At 44.1% G+C, this 14,181-nt stretch overlaps 1 protein-coding gene across 3 annotated transcripts in view; it reads right to left on the reverse strand.

Moving 5' to 3' along the window:
• The window catches only part of filip1l (filamin A interacting protein 1-like), a 108,565-nt gene extending 97,654 nt beyond the window's left edge, over nucleotides 1-10,911 (reverse strand). Inside the window, exon 1 of one of the 3 annotated variants that reach the window (XM_083758781.1) lies at nucleotides 10,598-10,911. The gene's annotated coding sequence lies outside the window, so the exon portion shown is untranslated. Of the gene's footprint in view, nucleotides 1-10,567 lie in introns of all 3 variants that reach the window. The other 2 variants (XM_083758782.1, XM_083758784.1) reach the window with 2 other exon arrangements.
• Nucleotides 10,912-14,181: the final 3,270 nt, after the last annotated feature.

Consider the following 14,181-nt stretch of genomic DNA (forward strand, 5'->3'; position numbering starts at 1 on the left):
TGTCATCAAATAGTGGTCCGTGGCTCAAATGCCAAATAAATAATGGACCTTGTTAAGAAAACGGTCACACCGGCCGCCATACATGCTTCGCCGACATTCACCTCAGTGGCCTTTCGCTGCTCTCTTGTGCAGTGGACATGCTGTACATGCCTCGAGTAAGAGAGAGAAGGGGACATGTTAATGGGTCAGCAGAAAATAGCCTCGTAATTGTCCCTGTGATTCGACGAATGCCAGAGCCATGGCGTGCGTAGTCCCAAAGCCACCACTAAGCCCCCTTGTCATCTTGGTTGTAGGGCCGATCGCTATAGCAACACGCCGCATGCACAGAGAGAGAAGTGACAATGAATGTTTTGAGCTCAAGGCGCCCGGCGAGAATCTGGAACATTGTTTCCCCGGTACGCTCGGCAGTGCCCTCTTTGTACCGAGCCTATTTAGCATCAGTGCTGGAAAGTAACTAAGTGCATTTACTTGAGGTACAATTTTGAGGTACTTTTCTTTAACTTTAGGCTACTGGAGTATTTCAAATTTTCAGTACTTAATTAATTTGACTTCCACTACATTTCAGAGGCAAATATTGAACTTTTACTCCACTACAATTATTTGAAAACTTCTGGTTATTATTACAAAACATACATTAAACAGCCCTACATTTCGGCCATTTGAAAATAGCCGATCTACAAGTTCACAATGCGACGCATTGTGAGTTTGTAGATCCGCTATTTTCAAAAGATTTTTCTACATTTGAAAACTTGAAATGGGACATTTCTGCATAATGAGTACTTTTGCTTTTGGTACTTCAACCACATTTTGACCCCCATACTTTTGTACTTTTACTCAAGAATTCCGGACTTATATATATATATATATATATATATACTTATAACAGAGGCTCCGTTCTATATTGCACTATTGATACTTTTACTTAAATAAAACATTTGCTACACCTGTGTAGCCTCGTCCCATCGCGTCCCATGCTGATGATTTTCGTGAGCAAACCAGTCGGCTCCCGTCCCGGCTGAGAATACAGCAGGGAGCTTCATGGGTCACGGTCGAGGATATGGCAACACGAATCCTGTAAAGGTTTCATTTACATAATGCGCACAAGTACAATGTAAGGCTAACGATATGACATCGAAAAAACTGCTGTTTCATGGCTGCAGTGCGGAACTGTTCTCCACTCATGCAGCGTTTGATCAGCACATGATTCAGCAGAAGCTGACACGTTGGTTTGTAGCGCTATGTGAAGGGTACAGTGGTACGCTCTATCTATGACATGTAATATCAACTTAACCACTATAATAACTGCAGGGGAAGATGGTAAGATAATAATAATAATAATACAATTTTCAATAATGGCAAAAATAGCAGATCTACAATCTTTCAATGCATTGTTTTTTAAAGTATATAATAGGCTTAAGTGGTTATGTATCATTCTTCCCTACTATAAGAATCCTGGTCTTCAAATCAGTTTCACCTGAGGTCAGACTAGCTAATGAATATGGCTGCACATTCTTAGGCTTACTTTGACTGCCTCATGTAAAATGTCTCATTTGTCCATATTATGTAAATGGTGCATTTACCGGTTTATAGCACTTTTATCCAAAGCGCTTTACATAGATTGTGCAATACATTCACACACACATTCACTGATGGCGGAGGAAACTGCCAACCTGCACATCTGGGAGCAATTAGGGGTTCAGCGTCTTGCTCAAGGACACTTCGACGAGCTGGGAAACGGGGCTGTTCATCCTTTGACTTTCAATCATGCTTCACTCGCAAACAGACAGCCGGAACGCTCCCACCTCTGTGCAGCCAGCGACGGTCGTACATTAATTAATTGTTCCCTCCCTCCCGTTGATTTACTGTGCAGACAGCACTCAACAATGTTCAGTGTTTCACGGTACAGTGAAAGGGAGGGAGGTCATTAAGATTTTGTACACTGCCCTTTTTTTCTTCTTTCTAATTATTTGTTCGGCCCAAAAAGAATTGTCATGATTTGTCAACACGCCTATGGGAAAAATGAATGGGGAATTATTTCCTGGTGCCCTCATCGTTCTGAAGGGGACTGCGGCGCTCTATTAGGGGTAGAAGAATAATTTTCATAAAACTGCAATTTTCATTGGCTCATAAAACCTTGTGTGTAGACATTTTTATCAAAGATTCTGGGAGTGTGTATAACTGTATATATATATATATATATATATATATACATACATCAAACAATGTTTTTATGAGATTCTCCTGAGTCAGCAGCATATCTGCTCCAGGGTGTCTCTAAACTGCTGTAGTCCTCTATATACTGTCTACAGGACAAGCTCTTCTCTCCTGGATTCCGGTGGGACAAATGAACTTTCAGAAATAAAAACTGAGCCATCATCATCATTCACCGCTGAGTGTTTATAATGCAGTGCAGACGGCTATCCATCACTGACTAGACCGTTGGTGCATCGCTGCAGCGCAACTGCAGACCCATTACTCACTTTTACACTTGCGGGGGAGATGAGCAAGAGAAGGGACTACTGTGTGTGTGTGTGTGTGTGTGTGTGTGTGTGTGTGTGTGTGTGCACATTGTGCTGTGACAACCAGAGCTGATGCAGCTGCGGCACCAAGCAGGCTTGTTCACTTGCCAGGCCCCCGGACACGACTTTGTGTACCATTAGCAACCTGGGACGGGACTTGTCCCACGGTAAGTGGAAGTATACAGTAAGGTGTCGGCACATAAGAGAGACGGGTTGTCCATTCACAGGCTTGTCGCTGCTCTCTGAATGATGTGCTTTGTTAAAAGTATGCAGATGTAAGAGTAATGTGGCATTTCCCCCCAATGGCTTACCTATTGACTTTACTCTTTTCACATAGGAGAACAAGTACATTGCACGTGCACAGCCACACACACACGTGGAACCCTTCCTCGCTATAGCCACTTGTTCCAAAAGCTTTCGTATGTGGCTATGAGACAGGGCTCTCTGCGAAGGACGGCACCTTGCAATCGACCTTTGGTTGTATGCCACGCTATACAAATAGATTTGACGTGACTTGACTTGACTTGGCAGCAGGACTCTGCAGGGCAGAGAGAGAGAGAGAGAGAGAGAGAGAGAGAGAGAGAGAGAGAGAGAGAGAGAGAGAGCGCAGCAGAGCAGCAGTGGACAACATTAGCATTTCTATCTTGATATATATAGTGCTCTTTTCCCAGAGCTCTTGCTGGTTGGCATTCTATGAGGGAAACAGGATCCCGGCAACTAGAAGTGAGCCCAACACTTCATTGCTTTGAGACAGGGGACAGGGGAACGCCCTGTGGTTCATTCTCCATACTGTGTACAATGTTACTGATAACACCACGGTGCTGCATGGAGGATGCCTTGTCTGCTATTGCCTCGACTGTCACGGGACTTTAGCCAATAGAACTCCAGGAATTATGCATTACCTTGTATAATGCACAGTGCAATCCTGTGTGTTCATGACAGTGTAAAAAATGGCCCATGATACGGTAAATCGTGCAAACACAATCTTTAACTCCCACCCAGCGAGCCCACCTCTCATGCGAACATAATTCAAAATGATGCAGCAGTGGTTTGTGATTCAGCTGAAAAATGAAAAATGGATTGGAGAATACAAAATCAGAATTGCAGAAGTCAAGTACATAGCACAGATTATAAATTAACATGTCCACTTACAATTTACAATTTAGGCATTTGACAGACTCTCTTAATCCAAAGCGATTTACAGTAAGCAAGAACAAAGCATGGTAAACCATGTATTACCATTGGTATAGATACATAAAAAAATTGTCATCAAGAACCATAAGTACGTTAAGAACCTAACAATAGAGCACCGAAGTCTGACGTCAATATCGCAGAGGGCGCAAATCCACGGGTTCATATACTTATTTGCATTGTAATCCCCATAGGAGTATTTTAGATTGCCTCATATGAGAATAATATGTGAAAAATAACAAATCATTCAGGCCGTTTCACTCATATGGATATGAAGAATCAACTGACTGAGAGAAAACTCTGCTGAATTAGTCATTTTTTTGCTAGAAGCAGACTATCATATATGATACAGTTGACTGTCGCAAACGATACAGAGACTAATATCTGACAATAACGGAGAGACAGCATGTTTATTTTTGGACCACAATGCTTATAGTAGACGATATTAAGAACACCCCATGTTATTCTCCATAGAGAATTACTTCCGTGAACATGGGGAATCGAGGGGATGAGCGAGTGACGTCAATGAAACTATATGCGTACGGTATATACCATAGAGTGCTATTGTCTATCTATGTTACAGTACATAAGTTGAGCCTTTGTATACGCCTGTAAGGTCGTCGAGGCTAGGGCAAGTGCTACAGGCTATGATTGAGCCCAACATAATTTTTGACAGTTCTGAAGCATTAACCACTGCACTCGCCCACTTTGTTCAAGCTATACCTCAACTATATTGTCTCCATTGTATGGCTGCAACAACTCTGTGCTGTGGATGCTGGCAAATGCCTTGGGCTACATAGGAACCGTACTGTACTATTTTTACACTGTCAGAGTTCAATAAACACTCGCTTTATAGCAGGCCACGCATACTGATGTGAAGTAGAAGTGATAAAATGGGCTTCACTCACAGCTTCGCGTCATGTTGCGATTCTATCCGATTTTATCTGTGGCGCATGTCAGGGCTGCCATTGCGAATTCTTTGTACCCCATTGCGATGTGTCGACAGGAATTTAATGGGGCTTTTCCATTGCATAGAACCAACTAGACTCGACTAGCTTCGCTTTCCACTGCAGATAGGACCTCGACAATGTAAAAATGAGAGTGATAAACGACGCTACATTTGTCCTGTACAGCGCAACACATTTTAGGCAAGAAATAGGACTTGACCGCGGGGTCCCCCAGGGCTCTGTACGTGGTCCAATCCCTTTTCCCCCTCTACACAAAACTCTCTTTTCTGAAAATGGCTGATCTAAAGGCTCTACAAGATCTATAAGCTCACAAGGCACCAAGATTCATAACATGATACGGATTGTTCGCCCCCAGAATGGGGATGCTACGGTTCATGCGGTTAATGTCTGTTAACAGGAGCTTCCATGCAGTATAGGGACGTCTGATCTTCTCTGATCAAGTCTGCAGTGTTTACACGTTACACATCACCGCTTGGTGTTGCCTCAGATCCCTCGCTTGGAACACTGATGGAGGTGACACCAAAAAAGAACCAGGTATTTTAGTGAGTCCAGTTGAGTCAATTGGAATGCTTCAGGCTACGGAAGGTATACTCACTATACTGGGTCACCCTTCATAGTTGAAAAGCGCCCAAACATGTAAATCGCCCTAGATTAATTTGCACTGTATAGTTGCGGTTGAAATGACAACCATCTAGTTATCGTCTAAGCACACGATTATGGCCTGACGAGGCTGGAAAAGATCTAAGGGGCGTGAGAAAATTATGCATGTACAATTGTATTTGATGGCTGTTACAGTACGTCTATTTTGGCAGGAAGAAAACCAATCAATCAGTCTGGTTGATGGTTGAGGTGAGCTTATGAATGTGACCTCACTTCTCCTGTGTGATCAATCATCAGCATAACTGGTGATGTTGTATGCACATAAATCCTACATGGGTTGGGTGAATACCAACAAACTCACCATTTCAGTCAGACAACTCTTAGAGTGAATTTAGAATATATATTTATTGCGCATAATTGAGCATAGATATATGAAGCATAGATTGGCGTCAGGGCTCTCTGTCCCTATTCATTCCCTGTAACATTAACATTTTAGTTTATTATAAGCCAAGTAGAATTACAGGGAATGAATAAGACCCCCATGCAGGGGGATCTAGAAACAGGTGGATGCTGGGGAGGCGGTGGGATCTAGAAACAGAGCCTGTATACAGGTGGATGCTGGGGAGGCGCTGGGATCTAGAAACAGAGCCTGTATACAGGTGGATGCTGGGGAGGCGGTGGGATTTGCAAAAACTTCATGAGCAGCAGGTTAGCAGCGAGCGAGGCAGGGAGACAGCAGCAGCAGCAGCACGACCGCACAGCGGGAGAGAAGCCAGGAAAGAGCAGGTAGGCAGATAGGTTTAAATAGCTGCTCTGATCAGGTAAAAGAGTGCATGAGACAGTGAGACTAGTCACCTGATTAGGTAGGCTCGCTCACGAGTTGCCTGCCTGAAGTAGCTCCGCAGGCTTCGCATAATTTTACCAACTCGCCCGGGGCGTACAGCCGGTGGAACTGCTCAGCCTGGTATTCCTTTTTTTTTTTTTTTAAGATATTTTTTTGCGGCTTACGCCTTTTATTGATTTTTTAAGGGATAGAAAGTAGGCTGACAGGAAACGGGAGAGAGATGGGGGGATGACATGCGGTAAAGGCCGTGTCGGGTCCGGGAGTCGAACCCGCGGCACACCGCGACTGGATCACCAGTCCGGTGCCCAGACCGTTACGCTACGGCCTGGGCCCAGCCTGGTATTCCTAATCGTAACCTAAGTATAATATGCTTAAACGGTTAAACCTCAACCTCAGTTAAGTAAAACCATGCCTAAGCCTAAACTTATTTCTAACCTTGCAGAAGGGAGTTCCAACCACGCCTCTAGCCTATGGCAGGCCAGTCTTGTGCATCTCAGAGGCAGGACAGGTTACAGGAGGTAAGGAGGCACTGGAGCAACTCAGACCGTTTAAGCCCTTATTTTTATTATCAGGGTTCGATGTATCCGTCACATCTTCGTCAGGTCATGGTCATTATTTCTAACCTTATTCTGAGTAAAACGAATACAAGAAGCACCTGACCAATCGGTCGGCGAAAAAAAAGAAGAAGATTTTTACCAGGAACCGACATGGTAATACTGGAAACTAATTCAGCAGAATAATCAGTATGTGGTCTGAATGAATTAAATGTACGTGTGTGTCTGTGTGATATATAGACACACACACACACCTACACCTGTACTGTGTTAATTATTGTTACTTATTGTTATCTACTGTATCTGCATTTCCCCACGGGATCAAGAAAGTTCAGTCTCTCAGTCTGTCTGTCCAACACACACACACACACACACACACACACACACACACTGCACGCACCATAACCATGCCATCTGCCCTGTCTAGCCAACCCTCCTTGGCCTACGGCAGATTATTGCACCAGCAGCAGATTACTAGTCCACCAAATGCATTGGTGCATTTCATGCATGTTGTTGTCAGTGGCGTAAAGTTATGTAAGTCTAGTAACTTAAGTAACTGGTCTCACTGCTGGTCTCACCAGCTCCCGTCCGCATCTCATTGTAAATAGAATATCTAAACGCGTGAATCTTTTCACAATGACGTTATTTTTCAGAAAGGAAGCCATTGAGGGTTAAAATGCGTCTTAATGCTTCCAACTTGAGTAGAATTATTAATGTTCTGTACAAGTGTCCATGACAAAGAAAATATATGATGTGGAGACAATAAAGACTATTATTATGATTATTATTGAAGGTGGTAACAGTCCATTTGCTCAGTACAATATTTCGGGGGTATATTTAGAATGTCTGCAGGGTTGAGTATGTTGAATCTAGTTTGCATTAATGAGGATTTAGTTGACACAATGAAATAAAAAGGCGATAGTATTCAGTATGGGGCAGACGGCCTGTCACTGTCAGATTTGGGAGAGCAGCGCAGCTTTGTTGTTGCATGAGAGCGGTAAAATGAGACTTTCGTGGTTGTTTTCGTCTCAGATTTAGTCAGACGGAGGGACACAGTATAACACTATGGGGACACAAAAGCGACACAAAAGTAGGACCCGGAAGTATCTCAGGAGGGGGCGCTCACGTCACGGCTAAAATACTGAATAGAGACGACATGTAGGAAGGAAGCGAGATCAGACACAAACACATAAAACCCACAGGGAAGTGTTTCTTGTCCCCCAAACATCATTAAAATAAGAGCTGGTTGCAAAAGGGGTGAAGTGGCCCTTCTAGAAATGAAGTGCTTTGCATTTGTGGTACAATATACAGTATACACATATTTGAGAAGTTGGCCGTTTGCCACAGGCTGCGTCTGAATGTGCTCTGATTGTCAAACATCCGAAACAGATCTGCTTCCTGCAGTAGAAAAATAATCTCTCTCTCTCTCTTCCCCCCCACTCTCTCCCTCTCTCTCTGTTTGTCTGTCTGTCTGTCTGTCTGTCTCAATTTACTTCATTTACTTTACTGTCAAAACATTTGTCCTTCTCAGCTCATTTTATGGGGGTTTTACTGGCAAAACATGGGATTCCCACCCCCCCCCCCCCCCTTCTGTCCCTGTGTCTTCCACACCTCTTCACATGACGTTTCCAAACTGAGATGTGGACGAAGGCCCAGTCAGTAACTTGACCTCCCCCCTCTGTCCCTATTCCGTCCACAGCCTCCTCTCTCTCTCTCTCTCTCTCTCTCTCTCTCTCTCTCTCTCTCTATTCCGTCCACAGCCTCCTCTCTCTCTCTCTCTCTCTCTCTCTCTCTCTCTCTCTCTCTCTCTCTCTCTATTCCGTCCACAGCCTCCTCTCTCTCTCTCTCTCTCTCTCTCTCTCTCTCTCTCTCTCTCTCTCTGTCTGTCCCTATTCCGTCCACAGCCTCCTCTCTCTCTCTCTCTCTCTCTCTCTCTCTCTCTCTCTCTCTCTCTGTCCCCAGTGAGTCCTCAGTGCTGTGAGGGGTCTCTGATGGCCGCGCTGCCCTTTGGCAGTGGTGTAAAAAAAAGTACTCACATGTTCTACTTAAGTAAAAGTATCAATACTGCAATATAGAAATACTCACATTACAAGTAAAAGCCCGGAATTAAAACATTTTACTTGAGTAAAAGTACAAAAGCATTGGTTATGTCAAAATGTACTTAAAATAACAAAAGTAGAGAGTACTCACTAGGCAGAGTGTTTTTAAAATGTATAAATATCTTTTGAAATTACCAGATCTACAAGCTCACAATGCGTCACAAAGCAACATTGTGAGCTTGTAGATCGGCTATTATATAGGGCTGAAGTGGGTAATGTACAGTATGTTTTGTAATAAACACTCAATTAGTGTAAAGTACTGTAACTAGTAACTAGTTTTCAAATAAAAGAGTAAAAGTACAATATTTGCCTCTGAAATGCAGTGAAGTAGAAGTGCCGAAAATTAAAGTAATTAAAGTAAACAACTCAAAAAGTACAGTACTTAAGTAAATGTACTTTAGTTACTTTCCACCACTGCCCTTTGGAAATACGCTGGCTGACAGCGGGACACAGTCCTGTCACAACCCCCCCCCCCCCCCCCCCCCCCCCATGTCCACAAGAGGATATCGCTGTCCAGAATATAACAGGGTGAATTATTGGCCCGTGGCTTTGATGTGCAGGAGAAAAAAGCAGGGTCCTGCGTGGCGCATGGCCACCGCCGCCCATGGGGACAATATCGGGTTATGCCCCTGTCAGCGAATTCGATTGAACAACGCTGTCGGCTGGTTTTTATTTTGGTTGCCACAGTGTGCAGTATAGTGGCAGCCTCGCGTGGCCAGCCTTCATCTGCCTCGGCAATATTGCCCCAGGCAGATTAAAGTCTGGCTCTTCTCTCAAGTGTGACTTCACGGCTGAAATGGTGACGGCCAACCAGATTTGTTCTGGAACCAGGCTGTAACCAACCAGGGGCCCAGTATTCAAATATCGGTCGGACGCGAGGTTAGTATAGGGGCTCTCTGCAGGACCAAGGTGGCTGTTATGTTGTCAACCATGAGGACCTCACTTTCTCTTGCATCTAATCTTGCATCTAATCTTGCATCTAATCTTATAGCACAAACAAAACAATGAAATGCGTACTGTACTTGAAAAATAAATACAATAAAAATGAATGCATTGGGCTGTTGCATAAGATGCAAGCAAAAGAGTATGTTATGATGTCGTACTTTATTGTCCGCTCACGCACTGGAACTTGATTTGATTTAAATTAAATCAAATCAGGTGAAATTAGATTGAGATTAGCAGATATCCCGTGAGTCACTGCGTTTCGTTTAAAACCCAGGTGCAGTGCTGCCACAAAGCCGGCCTAGACGTACTCCTGCAGAGTTAAATCTCACAAGTATCCATGTGCACTTGAACTGATTACTGTTTACTATTGCCTCCATTGGGCCGCCGTGCATCTCAACCGATCCAGCATCATGAAGACAATCAACAATAGATGTTATTGACAAGTTGCATGATTTCTAAAACCTGCATTGTACCTTGTTTTCTCTGCGTAGCAGCAGCAGCATACACTATACGCTACGGACATTATACTGCACAACCTGAGCACAGTGAGCCTTCTCTTTCAACCAATCCAATTCATACAAACCAAACTACAGTTAAGTACTGAATCAATCTGTGAAAGGTTAAGATGTGTGGATGCAATTGTTACTCGTGTATTGACAGTATTTCATTATCAGTCCATTTTATACACCCGCAAATACTGTAGCATGCACGCTTGCACACGCACGCACGCACGCACGCACGTGCGCACACACACACACACACACACACACACACACACACACACACACACACACACACACACACACACACACACACACACGTAGTACATAATTACATATACATAGACATCTCTAACTGCAGAGCTGTAGGGTCTCACCTCTCGCAGCTCGAAGCCGCTTCCTCTCCTGAGCTGCTGCCTTGCTGTCGCCTGTTCCTCTGCAACACCACTGACAAACACCACGCGTTATCCTGAACCAGTGAATCCACAGTCTTCTACTGCCTTCTCTCTTCCTCTATCCCTCCTGCTGCCTCCGGCGAGAGTCCCCCTCCCTTCTCTCTCTCTCTCTCTCTCTCTGTGTCGTGCGTCCTCGGCTGACCTCTGCTTACAATCCAGGTGGACCGGTAGATGTGTGCAATAGGAAGAGAACAGAGCAGAGAGGGGAGAGAAATGAAGTGAAGTGTAAGGCCGTCTCCTGCAGCCCGGTGAGACAGAGAGAGAGAGAGAGAGACAGAGCGAGAGAGAGGGGGGCTAGAGAGGGGGGAGGGAGACAGGACCTGCCATGCGGATAACACCCCTGTCGCCGCTAAATTTAAACCAGCCTGCCTCTGACACCTTTAGCCATAGGTCCCTCCCCTCCCTCTCTCTCTCTCTCTGTCCCTCTCAAACACGCACACGCACGCACACGCACACGCACACACACACACACACACACACACACACACACACACACACACACACACACACACACACACACACACACACTCACACTCACACTCACACTCACACACACACTGTGACTGTGCCATATGGCACTTATCAGGGGCCTGAGCCTATATGGGAGACTGCAGCAGCTCTCCCTGGAGGGGGTGTGGGGTGCAAGGTGGGGTCAGGGAGAAACAGGTATATACATGTTGCAGAGAAATAGCTTTGTTTTAGTTGTTGGTGAATAATGTACACTGAAATAGCACAATCTGCAGTTCCTCTGGCACATGGTCAGAGCGAGTGTGTGTGTGTGTGTGTGTGTGTGTGTGTGTGTGTGTGTGTGTGTGTGTGTGTGTGTGTGTGTGTGTGTGTGTGTGTGTGTGTGTGTGTGTGTGTGTGTGTGTGTGTGTGTGTGTGTGTGTGTGTGTGTGTGTGTGTGTGTGTGTGTGTGTGTGTGTGTGTGCGCGCATGTACTGTGCGGATATGTTTGACAGAGGTCAGAAGCCATAATGCAGCTATTAATGGCCTTGCATGAGTTTTATATGGCATGCTGAGCTGTGTTGAATACAGTTATTTATTTTGTGTGTGAGAGAGACGTGTGAGACTAGCTGTCCATTCAAGGTCTGCATCTTCAATCACACTGGGAGGATCTTCATTGTGTGTGTGTGTGTGTGTGTGTGTGTGTGTGTGTGTGTGTGTGTGTGTGTGTGTGTGTGTGTGTGTGTGTGTGTGTGTGTGTGTGTGTGTGTGTGTGTGTAAATAATTTTGGCAATGTTAGCTAATCACCACTGCACGGTTGACAAGTCACGGACATTTGAGTTTTTTCTTAAATCAATATTTTTTCGGCTACACTTTTCAAATCACTCCATTTTAAATTGCATTAAAAATGTAGAACGCAATCATTACATTGCGTCTTGGTTATCTGGTTATCTATGTCAAGGTGTCAAGTTTCTGCAAGCAACATAATCCAATGGCTTCCTCGATTTAAAACAAACAACACACTACGGCATGTTTTGGAAAATGGTCGGCTGTAATGTTGAGCATGTTACAGTTCATAGTCAATGGACCACAGCTATGATATCCCATGAAATATGAGAACAAGCCTGGTACAGTGGTGGAAAGTAACTAAGTACATTTTCTTAACAACTGTACTTTACTTGAGTATTTCCAATACTTTCCAGTATTTTCAGGTCCAAATATTGTACTTTTACTCCACTACATTTATATGAAAACACTAGTTACTTTGTAGATTTTGATTATTATTACAAAACATACATTAACCACTTCAGCCCTATATACATTTCGGCCGTTTGAAAATAGCCGATAAAGCTCCCAATGTGTCGCGATGCGACACATTGGAGTATCACTGCATAATGAATACTCTTACTTTTGGTACTTTAAATACATTTTGTACTTTTACTCAAGTACATTTTGAACTCTTTTACTTGTAACGGAGTAGTTCTGCATTGCAGTATTGATACTTTTACTTAAGTAAAACAAATTGAGTACTTTGTCCACCACTGGTGTGGGGTTTTCACAGCAGCACATCCAGGGAGTGGAACCAGCAACCTTCCTGTCACAACAAGCACGGGCCACGTCTCTACCACATCGGAGGATCTCGCCGTCAGCAGATTGGGTTTCTGCTCCGTCAGAGGTGACTGACAAATTAACACTTTGCAAGCTGAGTCACAGGAATACCCACTAGAACTGCCCTGTATCTGTCTGTAGCTTCACTAGAATACACCACTAGAACAGTGGTTCCCAAAGTGGGGTCTGGGCGGGGACCGCCAGGGGTCCTTTGGGGAGTTCCAGGGGGTCTTGATCCAGCTAAATGATAGTTTGGAACCTAATGGACCCTTGTGGGTCTGTAACTCTGTGAGTGTACAAATGTATTTGCATGCATTTTGTACACTCTCAGAGTTAAATTAACATTGACTTTACAATATCAAATGGGGTCCCAGAGATAGAAATGTCATGAAATGGGGGTCCGTACACTAATATATGACAGGTTGAGAATCACTGCTAGCCATAAAAATCTTCTCTTATGGGGGTCCCTGGCATGTCTCTTCAAATGGGGGTTCGCTGGCTAATAAATGTCAATTTGGGGGTCCTTGACATGAAAAAGTTTGGGAACCACTGCACTAGAACTGCCCGTACTGTATGTGTCTGTAGCTTCACCCACTAGAACTGCCTCTGTCTGTCTGTAGTAGGGCTTTCACGTCTAGTGATTTTACTAGTTGACTAGTTGCCTAGTTTACTAGCCGACTAGTTGTTTATTTTGCAATAATAATAAATAAATAAAAACTGTGTACATTGGTGACTACTATAATTATAATCTAGCTGATCTTGAGGCCTACAAAAAAAAACACTAGTCAACTAGTACCAATGAGGTCAACTAGTGCAGGGGTTCTCAACGTTTTTTGGATGGGAACCCCCAGAAATGTTTTGGCTGTGTCTCTGTAGCTTCACTAGAAAACACCACTAGAACTGCCTGTGTCTCTGTAGCTTCAATAGAAAACACCACTAGAACTGCCTGTGTCTCTGTAGCTTCACTAGAACACACCACTAGAACTGCCTGTGTCTCTGTAGCTTCACTAGAATACACCACTAGAACTGCCTGTGTCTCTGTAGCTTCAATAGAAAACACCACTAGAACTGCCTGTGTCTCTGTAGCTTCAATAGAAAACACCACTAGAACTGCCTATGTCTCTGTAGCTTCAATATAAAACACCACTAGAACTGCCTGTCTCTGTAGCTTCACTAGAATACCCACTAGAACTGCCTGTGTCTCTGTAGCTTCACTATAATACCCACTAAAACTGCCTGTGTCTCTGTAGCTTCACTAGAATACACCACTAGAACTGCCTGTGTCTCTGTAGCTTCAATAGAAAACACCACTAGAACTGCCTGTGTCTCTGTAGCTTCACTAGAAAACACCACTAGAACTGCCTGTCTCTGTAGCTTCACTAGAATACCCACTAGAACTGCCTGTGTCTCTGTAGCTTCACTAGAATACCCACTAGAACTGCCTGTGTCTC

Source organism: Protomyctophum parallelum (assembly GCF_964188405.1).
Source record: "Protomyctophum parallelum genome assembly, chromosome: 23".
Classification (NCBI taxonomy): Eukaryota; Metazoa; Chordata; class Actinopteri; order Myctophiformes; family Myctophidae; genus Protomyctophum; species Protomyctophum parallelum.